Below are 23163 nucleotides of genomic sequence, written 5' to 3'. Positions count from 1 at the left end.
CAATTAAGGGTCTAGGACAGAGCCCTGTGGAACATCCTGACTGTAACCAAGGATTTCACCTGTCCAGTTTCTGTGTGATACTTACCATGTCCTATTTGTAAGCCATGCAGCTATCCATCTTATCAAGAGTACATCAATACCTAGTTGTACTAATTTATTGATCAGTCTTTTGTGTATGACCCTGTCAAATGCTGATATTAAATCTACATAAATTACATCACAGCACAATTTTTCATTCATAACTGTTATATTGTTATAGAACATTATGTTGCAGATGGTAATAGATCAATTTTCAACATATGCATGCTGATATATGGTTTCAAGTATATCACAAAATGCAAAAAAGGTGAACTAAGTGATAAAGTGGAGTATAACAAAATAGTCCAAATGGCAAAAGAAAAAAAGGAAACTCCACAACATTGAACAAATTTAATGAGAGTAAAAACAAAGCTTTCAGACAATAAGCCCTTCTTCAGTGTTCACAAAATTTCACAAGAACAATGGTCCTTTTATACAATAAAAATCTCAGATCTCATCATATGACATAGCCCTAACCTATCACAAAGCATCAATTAAGAAACTATCAATTAAGAAACTTTTTTAAAAGTTAAAGCAACACCATTTAAAAATATACCTTAATAATAATAATAGTGATATAACATCCCTAGTTTTCTATCGTACTTGTTGTTTCATTTTTAAAACTGGTTTCAATGTCCCTTGCTTATGTAAGCCAGGGTAAACATCAGTCTGTAAACGAATGATCCACTCATACTCTTTTGTATCCAATTTATTGAACAAATCGCCTCATCTAATATTGGTGATATTTTTATGTACCAGCTGCTGACACTCAACAAAGTAAACAGGGGTCTATGTATGAGTTAGATAATTTTGAACTATTGGCCAAACAGCAACAACTACCAGCGATGAATGCAGCATCATTGGAGGATGCTTCTGCTTCTATCCAATTGAATGTTGAGGGGGATGTTACAACTATACCATCTACTTCAGCTCATACACCAGATAATCTGCTGAGAGGCGGTGATAAACCGAGTCTACGAGCTTCTTTTATGAATGACAAATTTTCTAATAGGAATGTAGTGAATAAATTAGCCCCTTTTTTTAGAGGGGAATCAACAGGTAGTGATGAAACTAACAGAGCAAGTGGTAAAGCAGAAGCAAGATGTGTCAAGAAAATGTTCTCAGTCTTGCAGAAGAACAAAGAACGGTCCGTTAACATGGAGCAAAACCAACAAGCAGTAGTAAGTTCTACTAAGACTGTTTGGAAATTTAAATAATGTGACATTTGATAACTTATTTGTTGTAAATTTGTCTGACTATACATTAACAAATGCTGAGCTTTCTCTTTTGACTCGTGGAATTAAATTTATACCATCAAGTACTGATAATTTGGTGAATGCCGTCATGGATTGAAAGTATACTCACGCAATTTGAATTAAAAAAATATTTTTAAAGATTCTGATACTTCTGTGACTAGTCAATGTAAGAGAACAAGTACATTTATACCATTAAGTGATCCTGTTGTAACTGTATTTAATGACTTGTGTGAGAAATAGATTTGTGAATTATATGATGGGAATTTATTTAAGAAATCATATAACCTTACGAACAAAGAATTTAATGCCCTTAAAATACTGCAATATAATAAAGATGTAATAATTAAAGAAGCAGATAACAGTGGTAGCATTGTTTTGATGAATATAAGTGACTACCTTGAGGCAATGAATGATTTAATTTCACACATACAGACTTTTAAACTGATTCATGATAAGGAGGTTAATGAAATTATTAGTAGGATCACCATGTCTATTTATGACTTGCAATTAATGAATGACATAGACATAAATATTTTCAACTTTTTCACTGTACCATGTCCAATTATTCTGGCTCTTTATGGCCTACCAAAAATACACAAATCTTGGACTAATCCACCAAAGAGACCGATTGTGTCTGGAAGGGGGTGGGCCACAGAGCCTTTGTCAGTCTATCTACAAAATGTATTAAAAATGTTTCAAAAATTGTACCTAGTTATATCAAGGATACTGGGGACTTTCTAACTCAGTTATATGGTTGGTATAATACTACCACTCATAACAACTTTTTATTAGTGACCTTAGACATAAAATTACTTTTTACTATCATCCCTAATAATTAAGGGATTGAGCGGATAAGTGAGATTCTTCAAGAGTATGGTCAGTATCCAGCTAGACAAATTGAGATGTTTTGTGAATTGTTAGAGCTGGTATTAGAAAATAATATTTTTATTTTTAATAAACAAATATATCGACAAATATCAGGTATAGCTATGGGTACTGCAATAGCGAACACCTATGCCAACCTAACTTTGAGTAAATGGGAGGAAGTTAATGTATTTGGTCAAAATAACATATATGCTTCTAAGATACTTTTTATAAACGTTTTGTGGATGCCATTTTTTTGGTTTGGCATGGTACTAATGAAGAACTTGATAACGTCTTTGTATATTTGAATGATACAGTTGATTTTTTTAAATTTGAAATCAAGAATTCAGAAATTGAAATACATTTTTAGGATGTTACCTTACAAAGAACAGAACTTAGATTGGATACTTGTATTCATAAAAAAGATGTGCATGTGAATAAATATTTTCACAAGAATAGTATGCATGCTAGACACACTTTTAAGGGCATTCCAAGGAGCCAATACTAGACTTGATGTTTGTTATAAACAGATGCAGGATATGATGGATGAATTTTTAATGAGGGGTTACAATTCTAGTGATTTAGAGGTGATCAGAAATGAGGTGATGGGGCAGAGCCTGAATGGCTAACTGAAAGCAGCAGTATTTTAGAGCTCCATATAACTAGTTAAATAAAACAGGAAAAAATATTATTTTTTTTCTTCAAAGTATAAAATCTTATAGATAAAGGACTAATTTAAATAATTAGAAATGTTGGTGATATTTTACAAATAATTTCCTGTCAAAAAGCTTGGAGATATAGTCACTTGTTAAAATGAGCTACTCAAAGAATTCTCACCAGGATGCTGCCTTAAAAAAGGAACTACGACATATGGCATCTACCCTGCAGGAGTTGTCTTTGAAGATGGATGATTTTAAAGAGAACCTGGAAAATCTTAAAACAAGCAGTCAAAAACAGGCTGACACTCTCAAGGAAATGCTACAACACCACCAGACAAGGATAACAGGAATAGAGGTTTCTCTAAATGACTTAGAAAGCAGACTTAAGGAAGAGGAAACACAGAAAGAACTGCTTCTTAAACAAAACACTTGGTTGGTTAATAAAGTAGATGACTTGGAAAATAGGGAGAGGATAAATAACATCAGGTTTTTTGTATTACCTGAAAACACAGAAGGTGAGGATATTATTTCCTTTTTATCAAGCTGGATCCCTGACATTTTAAATTTAAAAGAAGGACTTTCCACTTGGCATTGAAAGGGCACACAGATCTCTTGGGAAACCTGCCACTAACTCAAACTCTCCCCCTAGGTCAGTAATTATCAAATTTCTTTCATACTTGGACAAGGAACTGATTTTAAGATCTGCTTGGAGGAAGGCACCTCTAAAATATAAACAGAGCCTGATAAGATTTGATAACAACTATTCATCTAGAATAATGGAACAAAGGAAACAAGTGTGGCCAATGATAAAGTTTCTGAAACAAAATAACATCAAGGCACAACTTGCATATCCAACTATTTTTATTTTTACTTTATTTATTTTTATTTTTATTTGCAGTTGGTTAACCAGGATAGTCCACTGGGCCAAAAGAACCCTTTTTCAATGGAGTCCTGGGGAGAAAAGCTCCAACACAGATTACACAAAGATTATAGAAATTTACATTTCAAACAATTTCTGATTACAAGACATAACAAAATACTGAGGTTACAATCAAAAATACTAAAATACAAAATTATATATTTTTTATGGAGAGCATTGTTTAAGTAGGATTAGGAAATAAGTAGATAGATGCAGAAGGCTTTCAGATTAGTAGGTATAATTAAGAAATTGATTACTAGCTTCAATAAAAAATGTATGAGATGGAAGACTGTAGAAAGTGGAGAATGATTATGTGGGGTGGGAGCAGGAACATTCCCATGTGGATGTTAGGTGGGAGTGGAGTGATTTTTTTAAAGGTAGAGAGGCTAGTGATGGTACGAATGGAGGGAGGGAGTTCCATAGGTGTGCTCGGGAAAAGGACAGGAGGTTTTGTCTTGGGGGGCGAAGGGGTCTGTAGACTTCTATTAGGTTTTGATTAGTAGATCTGAGAAGTCTTTGTGTGTGGTGTATTTTAAAGGCAGTGGACAGGGAGGGACAGAGGGATGGCTGAAAAATGAGTGTGTGTGCATAGGTGAGCTGAGTATAGGAGAGGTAGTTGGGAAGTTCAAGCCAATTTAGTTTGTGGAGTGGTGCATAGTGATGGGTTGAAGATTTGTTGCTAGTGGTAAATCTGGCTATTTTATTATAACAAGTGGATAGTTTTATTTTGAGAGATGATTGTAGGTTTGTTAAAAGAGGACCACCATAGAGAATGGAGGGTAAGAGAAATGTGGTAGAGAGAGTGAGCTTGGTAGCTGGGTGAGGTATCACTTGTGTCGGTAGAGCAGGCCAAGTTTCTGGTGTTTTTTTTTTAATGTTTAGTAGTAGATGGGAATTGAATTTAAGCTTGTCATTGATTTGAACTCCTAGTAGTTTGGTTTATGATACCAGTTCAAGTGGTGTGTTATTTTGACTGGTGATTGAGAATAGTTGTCTATCAAACGTGTTGGTTTTAGAGGGGGTAAATATCATTAGTTTTGATTTAGCTGCATTAAGTGCAAGATGGTTGTCTTTCATGCACTGTTCTATGGTGGAGAAGGCATCTTGAGTCAGCTTTAGGAGAGCTGGAATGGAAGAGGCAGCACAGATGATTGTAGAATCATCTGCATATTGGATGATGTTAGCATAGGGGATGGAGCAGTAATAATCATTAATGAATATATTGAAGAGGAGGGGGCCTAATATGGAACCTTGTGGGACACCTGTGGGGGTGTTAAGGAAGGAGGAGGTGGCTTTTTTCCACTTGACGGCTTGTTGCCTGTTGGAGAGATAGCTGGAGAACCAGTTGAGAGTTGAAGGTGATAGGTTTAGCTTAGAAAGTTTAGTAAGTAGTAGGTTATTGGAGATAGTGTCAAAGGCCTTAGAGAGATCGAGTAGGATGGTAGATACAGTGAGACCAGAATCTCTAGCTCTATTCACAGTTTCAAGGAATGATAGGAGGGCCGTCATAGTGCTATGATTGGGTCATAATCCGTGTTGAGTAGGAGTTTGTAGGTTGTTGTCTAACAGATGGGGAAGGAGTTGAAGATGGATACATTTCTCTAGAATTTTGGAAATAGGAGAAGGGATGGCGATGGGCCGGAAGTTGATAATGTTAGTATTATTACCTCCTTTATGAAGGGGAATGATAAAAGCCTTTTTCCAGAGTCGTAGAACAAGACCTTCTTGGATAGAGTGGTTGATTAGGATACTGATTGGGAGGGCAATGGCTTCAGCAGCTATGCTGAGGAAATATGAGGGAATGTTATCGGGGGCACTGGTGCATAGTTTTAGCCTCTGCAGGAGTTTTTTTATGGTAGAAGTAGGGATTGGTTTCAGGGAGAATGTAGGGGGTTGAGAGGTTTTAGGCTGAGAGGTTATACAATGATAGAGTGAAGATGGGGGGGCATTGGGACAGGATAAGTGGAAATAGCAGGTGGATAGTTGTTAGAGAAGGAAGAGGTTAGTTTGGAAATACAGTCAATGAAAAAATAGTTAAATTGGGTGGCAAGATTATTGTCTTGTACATTTGGGCTAGGGATTGGGTTTTCAGTTATACCAGGTTTTAAGAGGGTGGTTATACCTTTCCAGAATTTTTGTGGGTCGGTTTTATGTTTACTTTGAAGTGAGGAGAAGTAGTTTTGACGGTCTGCTGTGATAAGCTTTTTAACCGTGTTACGAAGAGTTTTGTACTCATTGAGGGTAATGGGAGATTTGTGCTAAGATAAGAATACTGTATGCCAACAAGATGAGGACTTTTATTGACTTAGAGGAAGCTTCTAATTTATTAAAACTAATAATGTGATTACTTTACCAGAAGATATGGATTGGATGTTACCTTCTCTCAAGAGAACAAAAGAAACAAATGTCTAGACAGATGTCAAAAAGAAGAAGCAAAAGACTGATACTGTCACAGCCGAATCTCTTAAAGCATCTACTATGATATGAATTGTTTTAACATTACTTTAAAGGACCAATTTTACTGCTTGGAATTTTAAAACAAAGGTAACTAACAACTGGAATCTTTATCTATATTTTTTGAAAATAGATGACCCATGAGAGTTTTCACATTACCTCAGGTATGTAAAACAGGGTACTTTTCTTTCACAGAAGGAGGGTTATATAGCACATAAAATATTTAAACTGTAAATCAACATACATAGTATATGTGCATATTCTCTTAATTTTCTCATCTCTTTTCTCATTATTTACTTTAACTGCATCTTGTCTCCCTTTCTAAATTCTCTCCTATTTACTATACTAATATAGTCTGTATATATTTAATAACTCACTATCTATACATAGATAAATGTTGTTCTTCTTTTGGCTTTTCCTGGTTAGGGGTCACCACAGCGGAACTCCGGTCCACTAATGATTGGCAGTAGATTTTTATGGTGCTGAGGTGCCAGCCTGATGCCCAACCTTCAACGAAGGCACTCCCATTCCTGCATGTCTTTTGAACACCACTCGACTGTGGGGAGGACATGCAGACACCACACAGAAGGCGTTCCAGGTGAGAATCGAATGGGAGAACCTCTTGCTGTGAGGTGACAACGCTACCACTGCACCACCATGGCTTAGCTATACATAGATAAATAATAGTCTAAAATAATTTAGTTTTAAGGTAGACTAATTGGAATAGTGAACTTAATTAATTGTTATTACAATATTTATTAGATTACAATCCGCGGTGGTACAGCGGTAGCGTTGTTGCCTCAAATCAAGAGGTTCTCCCATTCAATTCTCGGCTGGAGTGCAGAGAGTGCCTACTGTGTGGAGTCTGCATGTCCTCCCCACGGTTGGGTGGGCATTCGAAAGACATGTGTAAATGGGTGTGCCTTCGTTGAAGGTTGAACATCGAGCTGGCACCTCGGCGTTTGTGAAAAATCTACTGCCAATCATTAGCGGACCGGAGTTCCTCTGTGGCAACCCCTAACCAGGAAAAGCCGAAAGACAAACAACAACAACAATATTTATTAGATTAATGATAGTCACTGTTATGCTTATTGGGATTGGGGACATGTAAGTGATTAACTCTGAAATGTTCCATTCATGTACTTATGTCCTTTGAATTATTTCCTTTTATTATTAACAAATACATAAAAAAGGAGGGGAAAATGTACTGTTGGTTAACATAAGTGAAGCTTTCTTCACATTTTATTTGCGTTGCCATAGCAACAGTAAACAATTGTTGCAGTTTCTAAGGACACTGTGAATTTGCGAAGTACATTTAGCCTCACAGTTAGCAAATAATAAGAAAAAGTAATGTTGTTTAGTTATTAAAATGAAAAACAACCAAAACAAGATAAAATAAATACATAATAGGATTATTTGTAAGTATTTTATGATTTACCCTCATAGGATTACATATTCCTGGAAACACAACTGAAATGTTCCCAAACTACATGTGCACTGAAATGTAGCTGCTTGATTAAAAAGTATTACTCATTTTAACATGCTGATTTCACAAGCTGTCTGCACTGTAAAAGTGACATTTTATATTTTACTTGAAATTGTCAGTCTCTAGAGCATATGAAAAGATACATATTACATTTTGCAACATGTTCTCCAGGATTTACTAATCTTCTGTGTAAGACTACATTAGTCTTACACAGAAACACCAGTCTAAGACTATGACGGCAGCGCGCCATGCATATTAATGAGGGTGCGCTGCCTCAACTCTAAAGCTTACATGGAGCTTGGACAAGTGTAGGGGACATGTCAGACTGCCAAGCAGTCCAAAAATCCACACCCCTGCAATTTTGAAACTCGGTAAATGTCTAGTTACATGAGCGAGTCAGCTCACATGTGTACATTCTAACACTATACTACCCCATATATTAAACCCCGTACAAATATAAAAAGTAAAAGGAAATGTTTTTTTTTTTTTCATTTCCGATATAGCTGCCTGTATTTGCATGGGTTTGCCCATTGTTTAGCTCCATTTAGCAGTTTAGACACTGAAGAGGATAATAAGAAGAATATATGCAAATTAAGTGAAATAGCGATAGCGTAGTGGTTAGAGCCTTCGCACAAAGAGAAGGCATTCCCTGTTCGAGTCCCACCACTACACGTTCCATTTTGTGCTGGAAATCTGTATACAAAAATATTTACTGACATTTATTATTTAAAGTTTTGTAAAAAGCATTGAAATGTTATATGTAGTAGTGAAAGAATTTTATATCTATATACATATATATATATATATATATATATATATATATATATATATATATATAGGAAGGTGAAATGGTTATGCATACTGATGCATGAGTAACTTATTTTAAGCAATGTAAAGCACTGCTAAGCATATTTTACCAGTACTGAGCATATTTATATTTAATTGCTCATAGCTGAGCACTGCGTTAACTAGTGCAATGTCTTTTCGCGGAGCTGTGCATCGTGCCAACTAGCGCAACCAGAACATGTTTGCACGTAGCTGCGCACCGCGCTACCCAGTGCAATGTCAGGCAACGTCAGGCAATGTCGAGCAACGCTGAGCAAAGTCGGGCAAAGTTGAGCAAAGTCAGCTAAACACGGCCACACCTCCTTTACTGTACCTTAACCATTCAGGTCTTGCCAGTAGGAAAATAAAAAGCAGTGACAGGGCTCGAACTCAGGATACTGTGCACTATAGTCACAGTACATAACCACTAAGCCATGACAGCATTTCATAACCATGCACTTTCAACAAACACATATCTATCAAAGGAATATTAAACATTGCTAACATCAGCTAAGCAGGTGTGCCTACAGTTGAGTTTTTTCTAAACAGGCCAATCACAAATAAGTGTGGGAAATGAGGCATATTTAAGCTCCACAGGAGGGAATACTTGCCATAACTGGTTGTAGCTCCCTTCTGCAGTCAGCATGGCCGGTGATGGAGAAGGCACTCGATTTTGAGTGCAACGTTGGGGCATTGATGAGACCAAAGTAATGGTTTGGCTCCTTGTCCACAATCATGAGGAAAGACTCCTGCAGGGCCAGTACCAGGGCACCCAATACAAAATGGAGGCCTGACATTGTCTAGCTCATGATCTCACCAGTGCCACTGGCATTCCTTGGACTGGTGAGCAGGTCAGGCACCATTACTCTGACCTGAAGTGATGTAAGGAGGATCAACTGGACCAGTGGATCCAGGAGGCCCATGGGATGGCAAATGTCCCAGTACTGAGTAAGTAGCCATTGTATTAAGTAGTTAAGAATTGCTATGCTTGTCTATACTATGGATAGGTATGTCTCATTATCACTGCATTTACTTCACAGCTGCAGGTGTCCGGGCTATGAATCAACAAGCCCATGAAGATAGGCTGCAAAGGCTGTGTCACCAGGCAGGTTAGTAATTATTCTGCATGTACTGTTATATACAATAAATGAGACAGCCTTCAAAAAAGTGTTTTAACCCAATAAATAAACGTATAATAATTCTTTAATAATTAGTCTGCATGTACTGTTATATAAAATAAATGAGAGAGCCTTCAAAAAAGTGTTTTAACCCAATAAATAAAGGTGTAAAAATTTTTTAATAAATGTATAATTCCTGGAGTGCGTCTGTGTGATTTTCTTTTATATGTTGTTGTATTGTTGCATTTTAGAAATAGTACTGTTGTATTAGGCAGTGTTAACCCACACTTGGGTAGGCCCATATAAAGTGGATGAAGGGAGTGCCAGTAGCTTTTATGCATATTTACAGCCCTCAACTGTTGGTTCATGCCTAGCATGTACAGGTTAATCTGGCACATGAGTAGCTTGGTATTGTGTTCCCCAGAAATATCAGTGTGCTTCCAGAAATGTAGGGAGCTGTTCACATATAATTGATAATTTCACCTGAACATATCTAGATAAATATATGAAAGTAGAGCTGCCAGTATACCATCTCAGCAGTAGTGTGTGTGAGCAACTCTCAAAATATGCAGAAGTAACATCTGCATTCTGGACAGTTTGTATGTCAGATACAGCTCATGTATATAATGATCTAGCAAAATCCAATTGCACAATAAAAGGCCATTGGGTAGTGTAATAATACATGTAAGGGACATATAACTGCAGTTAATAGGAATGTAGTGTAAACTAGAAGGATATATAAGTTGTTAATTGAGCTATCTTTTTCCACCCTACTGTATGTGCATAAAAAATGCAATTCCACACCTCAATGGGTATGACAAATCTCAAAACATTTGTTGGGATATATGTCCTATTGGTTTATAAATATTTTCATTTATTTATATTCATGTGCCCTGTTCAAATACCACAATATTGGTGGCCTGTTGCCATCAATTAAACCTGCATGCTGTTGTAATGACCACTATTGTTCTATATATGCATGTGTTATGCTTGCTTTTCAACTCTTGAAACTCTGGTGTGTTGGGTTAATGGGAATACATCTGCATGCTGTTATAACTAACTGGGAATGCTGTTGACTGTTACCAACCCATATCTTTATTAAACTCTCCAAAACATAGTTTATATGGGTAGGCCGGTCCCAGCGGACCCACCTGTCCCACCTCAGCTGGCCATGGCACCTGGCACCAGCAGGTCTGGTGCCCAGCCTGGGACCTCCTCCTCCGTTGGCCCTGTGCCACCTTTGGGTGGAAGTGCTGCAGGGGATGGGGCTCAGCCCCCCTGTGCAAGAATGGGCGGAGGAGGACCACCTATCACCCTTTGAACGGTCCGGGCTGTGGTGCATAGAGAGATCGAACGTTCTGTTGCAGAACCTATATGCCAGCTTGAGGCACGAGTGGTGCAACTCCAAGGTCAGCCTGCCCCTCCTACACAGCCCCCAGCACAGCCACCCTCTGGCTGTGAAGGTGCAGTGGTGACTGCCCATGGGTGGGGATCTCAGTTCCACTGTTGCCATTTGTGGGTTCATGGGCTTGCGATTTCCAAACATCCCTCCCTGTCAATGGTGTTCACCCACCACATGTGTCATATTCCACCCCTGTATGTGTCTTGTTTGTCTTGTCTGTTTACCTCCCCAACCTACCTCCCCAAATATACCTACTTCTCCTACCCCACATTCCACTCTCACCTGAAAAAAAAAAAAGGTAATATGCTCCCAAAAAAAAAAATTACGCCCCATACATAGCTGCCCATTTTGCACACATGTCCCCTGGCCACATAAAATGTAATTTAACTGGCATTACAACATACTTTGTTGTCCTCACCCCTCTCTCAGGGGTTGAAGGTTTCATATGTACCTCCAAATTTATTCCATATGCACAGCTATTGCTGTTAAAGAAATGTGCAGCTATGGACGTTCCCTACACCCATCCTGCACATCCCGAGCTATTTTCCCTATTGTCTTTCCCTCTTTGTGCCCCTTTTTCACCACTTTCCTATCTCCCCATTTTTCTTTTCTTTCAAAGAAATGAGCGAGGGGGTTAATGGGAGTAAGCACTATTAAGCAGTAGTTAGCGGGTTTGCTCGAGTTTGCGCTTGTTTGCGCGTAGCTAAGCATTGCTGAGCATCGTGCAAACCCACGCAAACCCGCTTACAACTGCTTAAAAGTGCTTTAGTCACTCTGTATGTGAGGCCCTTGTTTTGCTCAGCAGCAAAATAAAACACCTCTGTCAGTCTCGAAGCCCGGACCTTGTACACACTATACTGCATGAAGTACCACTAAGCCACGGTAGATGTACAACAAGCTGGTGCTGAAATAAATATATCATGCATTAGCATGAGTGAATGTAAAGGAAAAATAGGAATGCCATACCACACAACTTGTTCTGTGGATCTTTACCTACAGTTGTTGTGGGATTACATTACATGTCTGTGATAAGAGAAGCAGCCATTCTAGCAGGAAATAATGTTACACCATAACTTTACTACCCCCACACAGTATCATAGCAGGACAAACACTGGCATATCTGTTTAGGGCAGATGCCATACCTCACAACTGTCCCTAATTTTCAGGGATATCCCTGATTTTGAAACAAAATTTAGCTCTGTCCCTCTGAATCTCTCTTTAAACTACTGACTTTGGCCAGAAAGGTGATGAATTACACTTAATGAGTAATGACAATAATTAAGAGTTAGACACTTTTTTTACTTCAGAAAAGGTGTATTAATCCATATGCACTGGTTCTCTCAAAGTCGCAACTTAATGGCACTAATATTTTAAAGGTGTCCCTGACTTTTTCTCTACTTTTCCCTGAGTCTGTTCAAATATGTACCTGAGTATTTGAGAGGTCTGGCAGAGGCAGAAACACAGAGGCATATCAGCCTTTCTGCTGTTACACACTGTCCAAATAGCTTTGGAAGGAGTTCTGGAAGCATATCCTTATGTAGGAACGCATCACTGAAATACAAAAGGATGTAGCCATGTACTGGTAGCAACCAACTGTAACAATGCCATTGCTCTAGTGCTGAAAAGACCTGTGTGGTGCACAGATAAAGAATAACAGGCTAATCTCTGGCTACCATGTGAATAGGTCCACAGTTGGGAGTTACGCAGACAGACTACTTGCCTTGATAAACTAACATGTACACAGCAACCCTGTAAGTCCAGCAAGATAAAATTCACACAATAATACATATGCTCTCTGTACGTCTGCACCCCTACCCAAATGTAGAATATACCTGTGTGTGCATGGTCTGCCAAGGATGTAGATAAGCATACTCACAGTACTGAAATGTGTCCAGTTTTCTTGAGCAGCTTGTGCTAATGTCAACACTAAAAATTCACAAACTGTTTAGAACTGAGTAAATGAATATTCACAGTATAGCAGTTCACAAACAATTCTTGTGCCAGAGGAATACATCTGAATAACTAGCTTTGTATGGCAGTTAATTGTAAAATTTGAAAAGAAAGTACATCCTCCCATGTATCTTGGGTTAGCATTTTGAGGGGTGAGTACATTTCTACACTGACAAATGTGTACTGGAAGCAGCAACATTTAGGTCTGAGTACAACATGTAAATCACTGGCTACACCCCTGGCTTCTGATATAAGAACTATACCAACCTTCTGTCTTAAACAATGATGTCCACAGCAAACAAGGATGATCTCCATCTTGAAAAGCTGAAAGGGCCATGCCTACCTGAGTTAGCAATTTATAGTACTGGGTTGCTATGACAATGATTACTGAAATCACTACACAGCAGGCTGCATGCAATTAGCAAATGGTGGCCATTAATTGGTGCAGAGGCCATCACATGCTCATGTGCACATACCTACAAAAGCAGGCTGCAATCTCTGCCAACAAACTCAATAACTGTATTGCAGAGACTGACAGAGAGAGAGAGAGAGAGACAGAGAGAGAGAGAGAGAGAAAGAGACAGAGAAAAGGAAAAAGAAAAAGAAATAATACCAAATCATACAAAGGAAAGGTACGTGACACATATGTATTTACTGACATGTAGTAGATGTTTTTGAAGAGTAGCCTACATAATGTGAACCATTCATATGTGGCAGCAGTACTTATCTATGCACAGATGTCCTGTTTAACTACTGCTATGGACAATACAGTGTGTACCTGTGGGCAGTGGGACATACCTGTGAAATGTGTAGCTCAGCATTAAATGTCAAAGATCTGATCTATGTTATCTGTGTTCTGTACAGTAGTGTGGCCAAAGGCTGTTGGGGGGATTAGTGCTGCCATTATATAAACATGGGTGTGACTGAGCAACACATGCATGATAGTCATATTAAAGTGTAGCTTAGCACTGGCAACTGCTGTAGCAGTCTAGTATGCTTATCTAACATTTGTAGCTATATATACCTCCTCTAATGTTAGTGTGTGTTCACATGTTACACCTGTTTGTGTTGCAGCAAGGCCCAACAGTTCAGCTGTGAGATCCAGGGACTTACAACAGTGTGGACCTTGTGTGTGTATGCCACACACATACGGAGACATATATATGTGTCATATATATTCACATCTGTATATGCGCATAGAGCAGGGGACATATTGCAACTGTTTGTGAAGGGTGGAGATATATATGTTGGTGAAGGTTAGTATGCGCATATTTGTATGTAGGTTTTAGTGTGTGACAAACAAGACAGCATACAGTGCTGGTATATGACATGTAGTGGTTAAACACTGTGGGTGTTTTTTTTCCGTTTGAAATGTTGAAGCCAGTGAGGCCTGCTAAAGCTACCTGGGCTGTGAACGCTTTCAATGCATTTATCCCAAGACTGTGCAATTTAATTACATTACTGTATACCTCACATCCTTTGTATAATTGAAATTCTCACTATGAAAGGTGAAATGTATATGTGCCTACATATATATGTATATGTATACCAATGGATGTGTATATGTGTCTATATATATATATATATATATATATATATATATATATATATATATATATATATATATATATATATTCACACACACCTACATCTACTTGTTGCAATATATTCTCTGTACTGTTAACTGACTGTGATGGTCAATGTGTTTGTGAATACATCAAAGATATGTATCTGTGGGATAGCTTAGTGGGAAACTGTTTATGTCATGGTATTATTGGTCCTTGCTTTGATCCTAGCAAAAGCTGTATATTCTGTTGCTAGGCAGAAAAAGTGCTATTGCATACAGTGTGATTAAGTCACTTGGTTTTAACTAAGGTGTGTCATTGGAGGCTAAAGCACTACATCTATGATTATTGATTGGTACTGATGTTGAATCCAAATCCTGTGTGTACTGTAGTACTACTTGAAGCTCTGGGCCTGTACAGAAAAGTATGGTGTATGTCCACATTGCTTGCATCCACTGTTTTGTGTGGTCCCTGTATTCATCACAGATTACATTTCTCAAGATTAAGGTTGTGTAAGTACTGACACACAGTACTGTATAGTACACACTGAAAGCTTATCTGGGTTGTCATACCTTTGTGTTTTGTAATTATGTCTGATGTGTGTGTGGGTATGTCTGTAACATGTCCTTTTTTCATAATGTACTACTGCAGTATGCAACCTATATTCCCAATTGTGCACATATTTTGGATACGGGTTTGCCATTAACAAGTTGTGTGGTATAATAGTAATACATTTACTGGACCTTACACTCATTGTGATGGATGATATATTTCTTTACACATCAGCTTGATGTATATCTGCTGTGGCTAGGTGGTGCATTGTGTTGCATACAGTGTGCCAGGTACTCTTGTATAGTCTTATATAGTGATTTTATTTTGTTGCTGTGCAGAACATGGTTCATTAGATTGAGAGTGAGCCAGGCACTTCCAAGCAGTTGTGGGGTGAGCAGTAATAAGTGGCAGTTAAAGTATTTCACTCTTGGTTAGCTAATAGGTTGCTATATATGGCAGTTCAGTGATATCTGTACTGTATAATGTTAAATGTGCCATATGTCTTGCTCAGACATATTTTCATATTTATGTCTTCCAGGGATCATGGCACATCGCAGGAACCCCACTTACAGTAGTGCTGAAGATGACATAATTTCTACCAGTATGATTCAGCACTACAGTCTCATGTTCTCACGAACCAGCCAGGACCAGCAGGAGCATACTGCAATGTGGCAAGATGTTGTCCGCAGGGTAAATGAAGTAGGTCTGCATAACTAGACATATGATCAGGTGCGCCACCACTGCAGTGATCTTCGCAGACATGTCCGTCAGCATGCTGCTGATGTGTGGAGACAACAGCTTGCAACAGGAGGTGGTGTTAATATCCACCCCCCCCTCACCAGAGTGGAGTAGCTGCTCCTGAGCCTGGTGGCACCTGTCCAACAACAACAGCAGCAGACATACACCATGATGGAGGTTGGAGCCACCCAGCAAGCACACATGGAGCATGCAGGTAACATGGTATATCTGTAGATTACTGTTATCTGTATTGGTAGATCATGCATATGTGAGATGTGGAGTGTGTCGTTAAAAGATGTGGAGCTTGTTGTTGTGCAATACTGATCATTTGGAACATAATCTGTAGCCCTGTGAATGTAAACTGTTGTTGTACTGTAAGACTGCAAACGCATGGTAGCAATGCCACAGATGTGGCCACTGCAAACTGTCTCATCTCTATGTAGGTCCCTCTGGGGTGACATCAAGGCAGTGGACAGATGCTGGTGAGTGTGTTCTACATTTATTATTGTAAATAAAAAGTGCATGTCATAGTTAAGGCGTAGGCCATGTACTCAGTTAACACACCTACCCATAATGCATGCTGTGCATGTTTGGTGTAAGACCCCGCACATCTCACTAATGTGATTAGCTGCCTCAAACACATGCAATACCCAGACCATCTCAAACAAATGTGGCTAGACTGTAGTGACCATTGGATAGGCACAGTTGATACTCAACATGCACATAACATACACATCTATGTAATACACAAAGCATTTTAACATGCTACACATAAAGGATTCCCAAACCCTCTGTAAAGACACACTCCAGTATCCAAAATATCATCCACACATTACACATAATATACCTGAGGGGTAGAGGCCTATCATGGGGCATTTAAACACTCTGCAACACACTATGCATTCATGTCAGGGAATGCTCCTTATTGACCTCCTTACAAACTCATGTAACAACTGTTTGTGAAATGGTGAATGTAGCCAAGGTAGTGCAATTCTGGTACAGCATGAGTAGTGCTGGTTTGGGAAACATTTGTAACCTTGAGTGACCACATGATGCTTCATCATGATGGCCTATGGTACTATACTCCATCCAGTTATTGTAACCACAATACTACACATAGCTTTAATTACTATACACCTTGCTATACACCTTAATGTTGTGTGTGTGCACACATATGCACCTCTAAACAATATGCACCAACCACCATTTGCACAACTGACGCATATATGTCTTGTGATGCTGTTGAGTTTTGAATACCTGCACAGCAATGCTGTGTCCATGTATGCATTGTGTTTTGGGGGGGGGCATCTCCTAATAACAAAACACATGCATCAAAGCCATGTATACTGTTAGTAACAAGGACTGTCTACACTTGCACTGCATGCTGTTGAGCAACACATGTCCTGCATGCTGACATGTGTGATATGACTGTTTTGCTTGTGATACTGTACCTCACCATCACCTGCTATTGTGTATGTTCTGAGATTGCTGGTGTTGTGTGTGTCTTCTTTAGGGAGGAGTGTATTTTTGTGTGTGTGCATGTGTGCATGTGCGCATGTGTGCATGTGCGCATGTGTGCATGTGCGCATGTGCGCATGTGTGCATGTGCACATGTGTGCATGTGTGCATGTGGTCTGACATCATGTTCAGGTCTTAAAGTGTGATTCCTGTTTTCCTCTCACAGGTGCCGAGGTGGGGCTGGTTCAGTACAGCAGGGAACCTGATGTCACTGAGACAGACAGTGTTCATGAGGATAGTTGTGTTGAGGCACAGGCAGGTTTGTCAGGGTCTGTTGTTGGGCCACCAATTGACAGTACACAAGTCTTCACCCAATTCATGCACACAGTCATACTGCCTGTACATCCATCATCACCATTGCCCTTAGCAGAGGGACAGTGTATGGTTGGCACTGACTAGAACAGTGTGATATCTATGGCACATGTATCAGGACACAGCAGCCATAGCCAGATGTCTGGAACTGTACCACATAGGCAGACACCCAGGGGTTCTCGTCAGAGCACTGCTGGTCATCATGCCCCTGGCAGACGTGCCACACCTCTTTCTACCACAGGCATGTTTCAGGTTGTCATGGAGGCACAGACATGAATGGAGAGGTACACCAGACAGGCACTTAAGGCACAGAGGGCTCATAACACCTCTGTAAATGAGAGTATCCATGACCTAGCAGGTGCCATATATAATTACACTGAGGTCATTGATAGACATCGGGGTGAGACATTGGATGTCCTCCACAATGTCATGTCCATGTGTCAGGACAGTGCGGGACAGTTGAGACGTCGATGGGGATGTATGCCAGCAACATCAGCAGCTGGAGGTTGCCGTGGACATCCAGCAAGTCACAGCCGCTCCCGTAGTGCCAGTACCAGCCCCAGCAATGTTGGGGGGGCTGTCCATAGACCATCCTAGAAGACAACGTGCACGTGGCTCTGGCCAGTCCCAGCAGGAACCTGTATCCAGTGGACATATGTCAACCTCTTCAGATAGTACCCAGTCTGGATTAGTATCTGATACTGTCTGTAGCATCCCTGCCAGGCACAGGTTCCATATCCATGGCCAAAGACGGTAATCTGTAAAGCCTACCAGGTACAGCCCGTAGCTGTCTCACAAATCCTTGTATATGGCAGTTACATGGTGGAACTGTGTGCATGCAGACACACACACATAAACCAGAAACCTAGGGCAAACACATACCCGCATACATTACATCAACACTGGCCCATAACAGTACTCATGGCCCTCACACACACACTCACACACACATGTTGATTGTATGGCTCACCGTAGGCCTCTGGCAAACCAACAACACACCCTGCGCATATGATGAAACCTGTGCCACCTCCTGTCATCTGTAACATTGATGCAGGAACAGGCTAACATGGTGCTGATGCACAGGGTGACTTTAATAAAGTATAGCAATGGTTGAATGTGTAGCATGTTGTCAGCAGTACATTGTAATGATATCCTTGAAGGTGTAGCTGAGTAGGCATGATGCATTAAATCTGTAATTAACAATGTTGTATTGTTTCCACCAGTGTTTATTCCAATTGTGTTTTGTTTGCCCATGTGCCACTTGGCTGATGTGTGTAGTTGTGTCAGCATGTGTTATACAATGGAGAGTAAGTGTGGGGTGTGTGCAGCACAGGTCTGCAGGTGCACATTTGTGAACATGGTGGAGGTGCACTGTCTGCATGTACGTGCATATTGGACACATGGGCAGGGTAACATGCCCTGTATTGGCCAGTGTTAACACTCCATACTTTCTATTGCTGGCCAGTATGCATTGTACTACACACATTTTGGAACTTGAGTACACATGTGTGTGTATGACACGGGTTGACACTGTGCTGTGGGTGATGCTGTTGTTGCTATCTGTCATTGGTTTGAATTACTAACATTAACACTGTCCCAGCTGCATAATCCTTTATTAATGCACACTGTTCACCTACAGGGTTACATGGACCGTGCTATCACAAACACAATAAATTCTCACATACAGTAAAAGTGCATTAGTCTCATGGACCCCTGCCATAAACTAAATATATAATAGAAGGTTTGAAGTTGTACCAAAAGAGTTACATACCAAGAAGGGATAACCTCTCTGGTCAGTATCATTGGGAAAATACAATCCCCTCAATAAACATACACGGCAAGCTTTAAAATACAAAATGGCAAGGATTCCAAAGACAACACTAAAGCTTTCTTCAGCGCTGTTCATAATATACAGGGGAAATCTCAGATCGGGTCACAGTTAATGTAAATGGTCACAAAGTACACTTATCTGACTGACATTACCAATTCCTTGTCAGACAGCCTGGATGCGGATTTCACCACCCTGTCATTACACAAGGGCCACATTTCCAGACCTGAAGAATGAAAAACCTGATGATTCACAGACACTCTAGTTAAAACATCTCTTTAACAAAGTTCACACCACAGTGGCAATGGTACTGGGCAGTGTCCCTGGCTGTCATACACAAGCTGATATATGAAGTCACCACTCACCTAAATGCTCTGTTCAGATGCGGCCTCTATACAGGATACATACTTGTGGAATGACACATGGTAATGGTGTTCACAGTCCACAAGGGTTGAGCTACAATGTCTTCTTCTTCTTCTCCTTTTGGATGCTCCCATTAGGGGTTGCCACAGTACATCATTTCTTCCTGGCCTCTGCTTCTTACGCTATCACACCATCCACCTGCATGTCCTCTCTCACCACAGCCATAAACCTCATCTTAGGCATTCCTCTTTTCCTGTTACCTGGCGGCTTCATCCTTGGCATCTATTTCACAATATACTCTGCATCCCTCCTCAGCACATGCACAAACCAACTTAATCCTGCCTATCTGGCATGGTCTACTAACCTTCAAACCTGGCCTGACCCTCTAATATACTTATTCTTAAACTTGTCCACCCTCGTCACACCCAGTGCAAATGTTAACATAAATTGATTAAGGGTAGAACTACAACAGGTCCTGAAAACTCTCACCCTATAAGCCAGACCAATGTTATCTGGAAGGCTATGGAGCACAGCATTATGGAACTCATTAACAGAGACATTATGAACCTGAAAACACTGCACCATACCCACTTAGGTTCTCCAAAGGCCAGATCATGGCTCCTCCACCTAGTAGACAGCCAGTCAACAAGGCTATAGGTGAGAGAGGGTAGGTCAACACAATCAAGCTATAGCTCACCAGCAATTCATACCCATCCTACATAATGGTATTATACATAACCACAACAGACTGACCATAAACGATTGTTAGATGATGGCTTGACAACTGACGCACAGATGTAGGACACACAGTAACATTTGCAGCATCCATGTACTATTCTATGCCAGTAACAAGTGGTATTCACCTGCACTCAGTCCTGGGACCACTCCTGTTTGGCATATAGCTTTCTTACGTACAAACAAACACAGTAGGGATATGTCTGCCCATGTTTGATGACAATGCATACTGTGGGTTATACTTTATTCTCCAGATGACACACACATCCTCCAAAAGCCTATCATACAGACAGATACCTGGTGTCAAACTCATGCTGTAAAGCTATAATCCTAAAAAAGCATAGTTATCCACTTTTAGAAAACAAAGTATCCCCAGAGTACCACATAGGTAGTAGCCCCCAAAATGTGGAACAGGTACATAGAGCCATGTGTTAAGTCATCTCTCCTTTGATGATCACATTACCAAAGGGTTTTGGAAATCCCTCTGTGGAGCATATAAGCAATAAAGAGTTTTCATGCAGATCCACAGAGGTTGTTGCACACCTATAATGATTAGACATCTTTGCCAGACTTTGCTTGCCTTGGAACAGGTTTCAAATATACCTCAAGCATAAACCCTCACTCACACTCTTCAATAGAAACCGTGATGAGTGGATGTGAAATGGAAGACGTAGCCCAGGGATCACTGCAGTGGCTAAGCTTGTCACAAGCATACAGAAGTGACCTAAGGTTTGGAAAGTGCCAGCACCCTCTGGCAAAGAAAACACATGCATTCATGGAGAAAGTTGAGTACCCACCTATGAAATACTTGAGGTCACATGTATGTATATGGATTTGCCCCACAGCTACCTTACATGTGTAATGCACATACAGTTGTCATTGTGATATGTCATACACTAGAAAAATCAAAACCCACTCCACACTGGCCAGCGGTGTCACACACCTGGAGCACAGACACACACACACAGTCAGCAAGTGTGAGATTCAACCCCCTACCTAACTACATTATGATACTACAACACTACGCATTTACATGATGCGCTATACATATTACTGGGATTGCACCTTTCCATAGGTATATTTGTAGGATGGTGACATCATCCGACTTGACAAAGATGAGTATACCACTTTTAAGGGGTGTTAATAGTCTCCAGAAAGGTTGCTCCTCCAAAGGGAGACACACACACTCACACACAGTTGGCAAGTGCAGGATTCAAGCCTCTACCTAACTACATTATGATACTACATCGGTACACATTTACATGACATGCTATACACATTTCTGGGATTTCACATTTCCATAGGTATATTTGTAGGTTGGTGACATCATCAGACTTGACGAAGTTGAGTATACCACTTTTAAGATGTGTGAGTTGTCTCCAAAAAGGTTGCTCCTCCCCAGGGAGAGACAGAGACACACACACACACACACACACACACACACACACACACACACACACACACACACACACACACACGCAGACACACACAGTTGGCAAGTGCGGTGTTCTTAATCCAAACTAAGTACTTCTTTACACTTCAGCAAGCAATATGGAGTTACAGGGTGCAATACAAACATTACTTGCTGACAGTCTGCACAAAGGATTTTTTCACATTTGCTAACCTCAGCAGGCTTATCATACTAGGTGTATTGTGAGTGTTTTGTATGCATAGGCCATGACCATATCATATATGGGTTGATGCACCACATGCTGGCAAACACAGGGTCAAACCTTGAGTTGGATCTTACCTTCACCTACATGATACTCCAATATAACAGAAAGATGATAAACTTCAACAATTGGCTGAGCTTCTGGTGTCATTCAAAGGGGATCCAGTCTCTGTGTGCCTGTGATGACATGATAGGCAAGCCTTGTTGCTTCTCTACAGACGGTTTGCATCTGTCGCCCCTATGCTTCTGAATATGGGCAAAGGCTCTTGCTGTCCCCATATTACCTTTTTTAGGCAAGGCTCAAAGTTTCATAGGTTCATAGGTAGGTACTAGGCTATCGGCCCTGGGGCCTATACAAGCCCAGCCAAAAAGGTACCCTGGCTTTTGCCACCCAAGAAATTTATTTCCCTGTGCCACTGTCGAGCAGAGACACAGAAGTGATCCCCAGGGTGAATTTCCTATTTCCCATCCAATCATCAAGATTTTTCTTGAAGAGTGCTAATGAGCAGCTTTGTTTGATATAGATAGGTAGTTTATTCTGGAGTATGTGAAGTCTCTGGAACCAAAATCTATCCCTCCAGCATGTTCTGATTATTATGATGATAAGGTTTAGGTCCCTAGAGCGTGTAGGTTCAAAGGTTCATAGGTAGGTACTAGGCTATCTGCCCAAGGGCATTTATAAGCCTAGCCAGAATGAGTTGGCTTTTGCCTTCCTTTTAAATTAGTTTCCTGGGCCTCTGTCTAGCAGGGCCACTGAAGTAATCCCAGGGGTAAATTTACAATTTCCCATCCACTCGTCAAGATTCCTCTTGAAGAGAGTCTGTGAGGGGCTCTGCCTAACATCAACTGGGATTCTGTTCCAGAGTGAG

This window comes from Protopterus annectens, chromosome 2.part1 (assembly GCF_019279795.1).
Source record: "Protopterus annectens isolate FY-2018-M chromosome 2.part1, PAN1.0, whole genome shotgun sequence".
Taxonomy (NCBI): Eukaryota; Metazoa; Chordata; order Ceratodontiformes; family Protopteridae; genus Protopterus; species Protopterus annectens.
Note: the sequence above shows the minus strand (reverse complement) of the source record.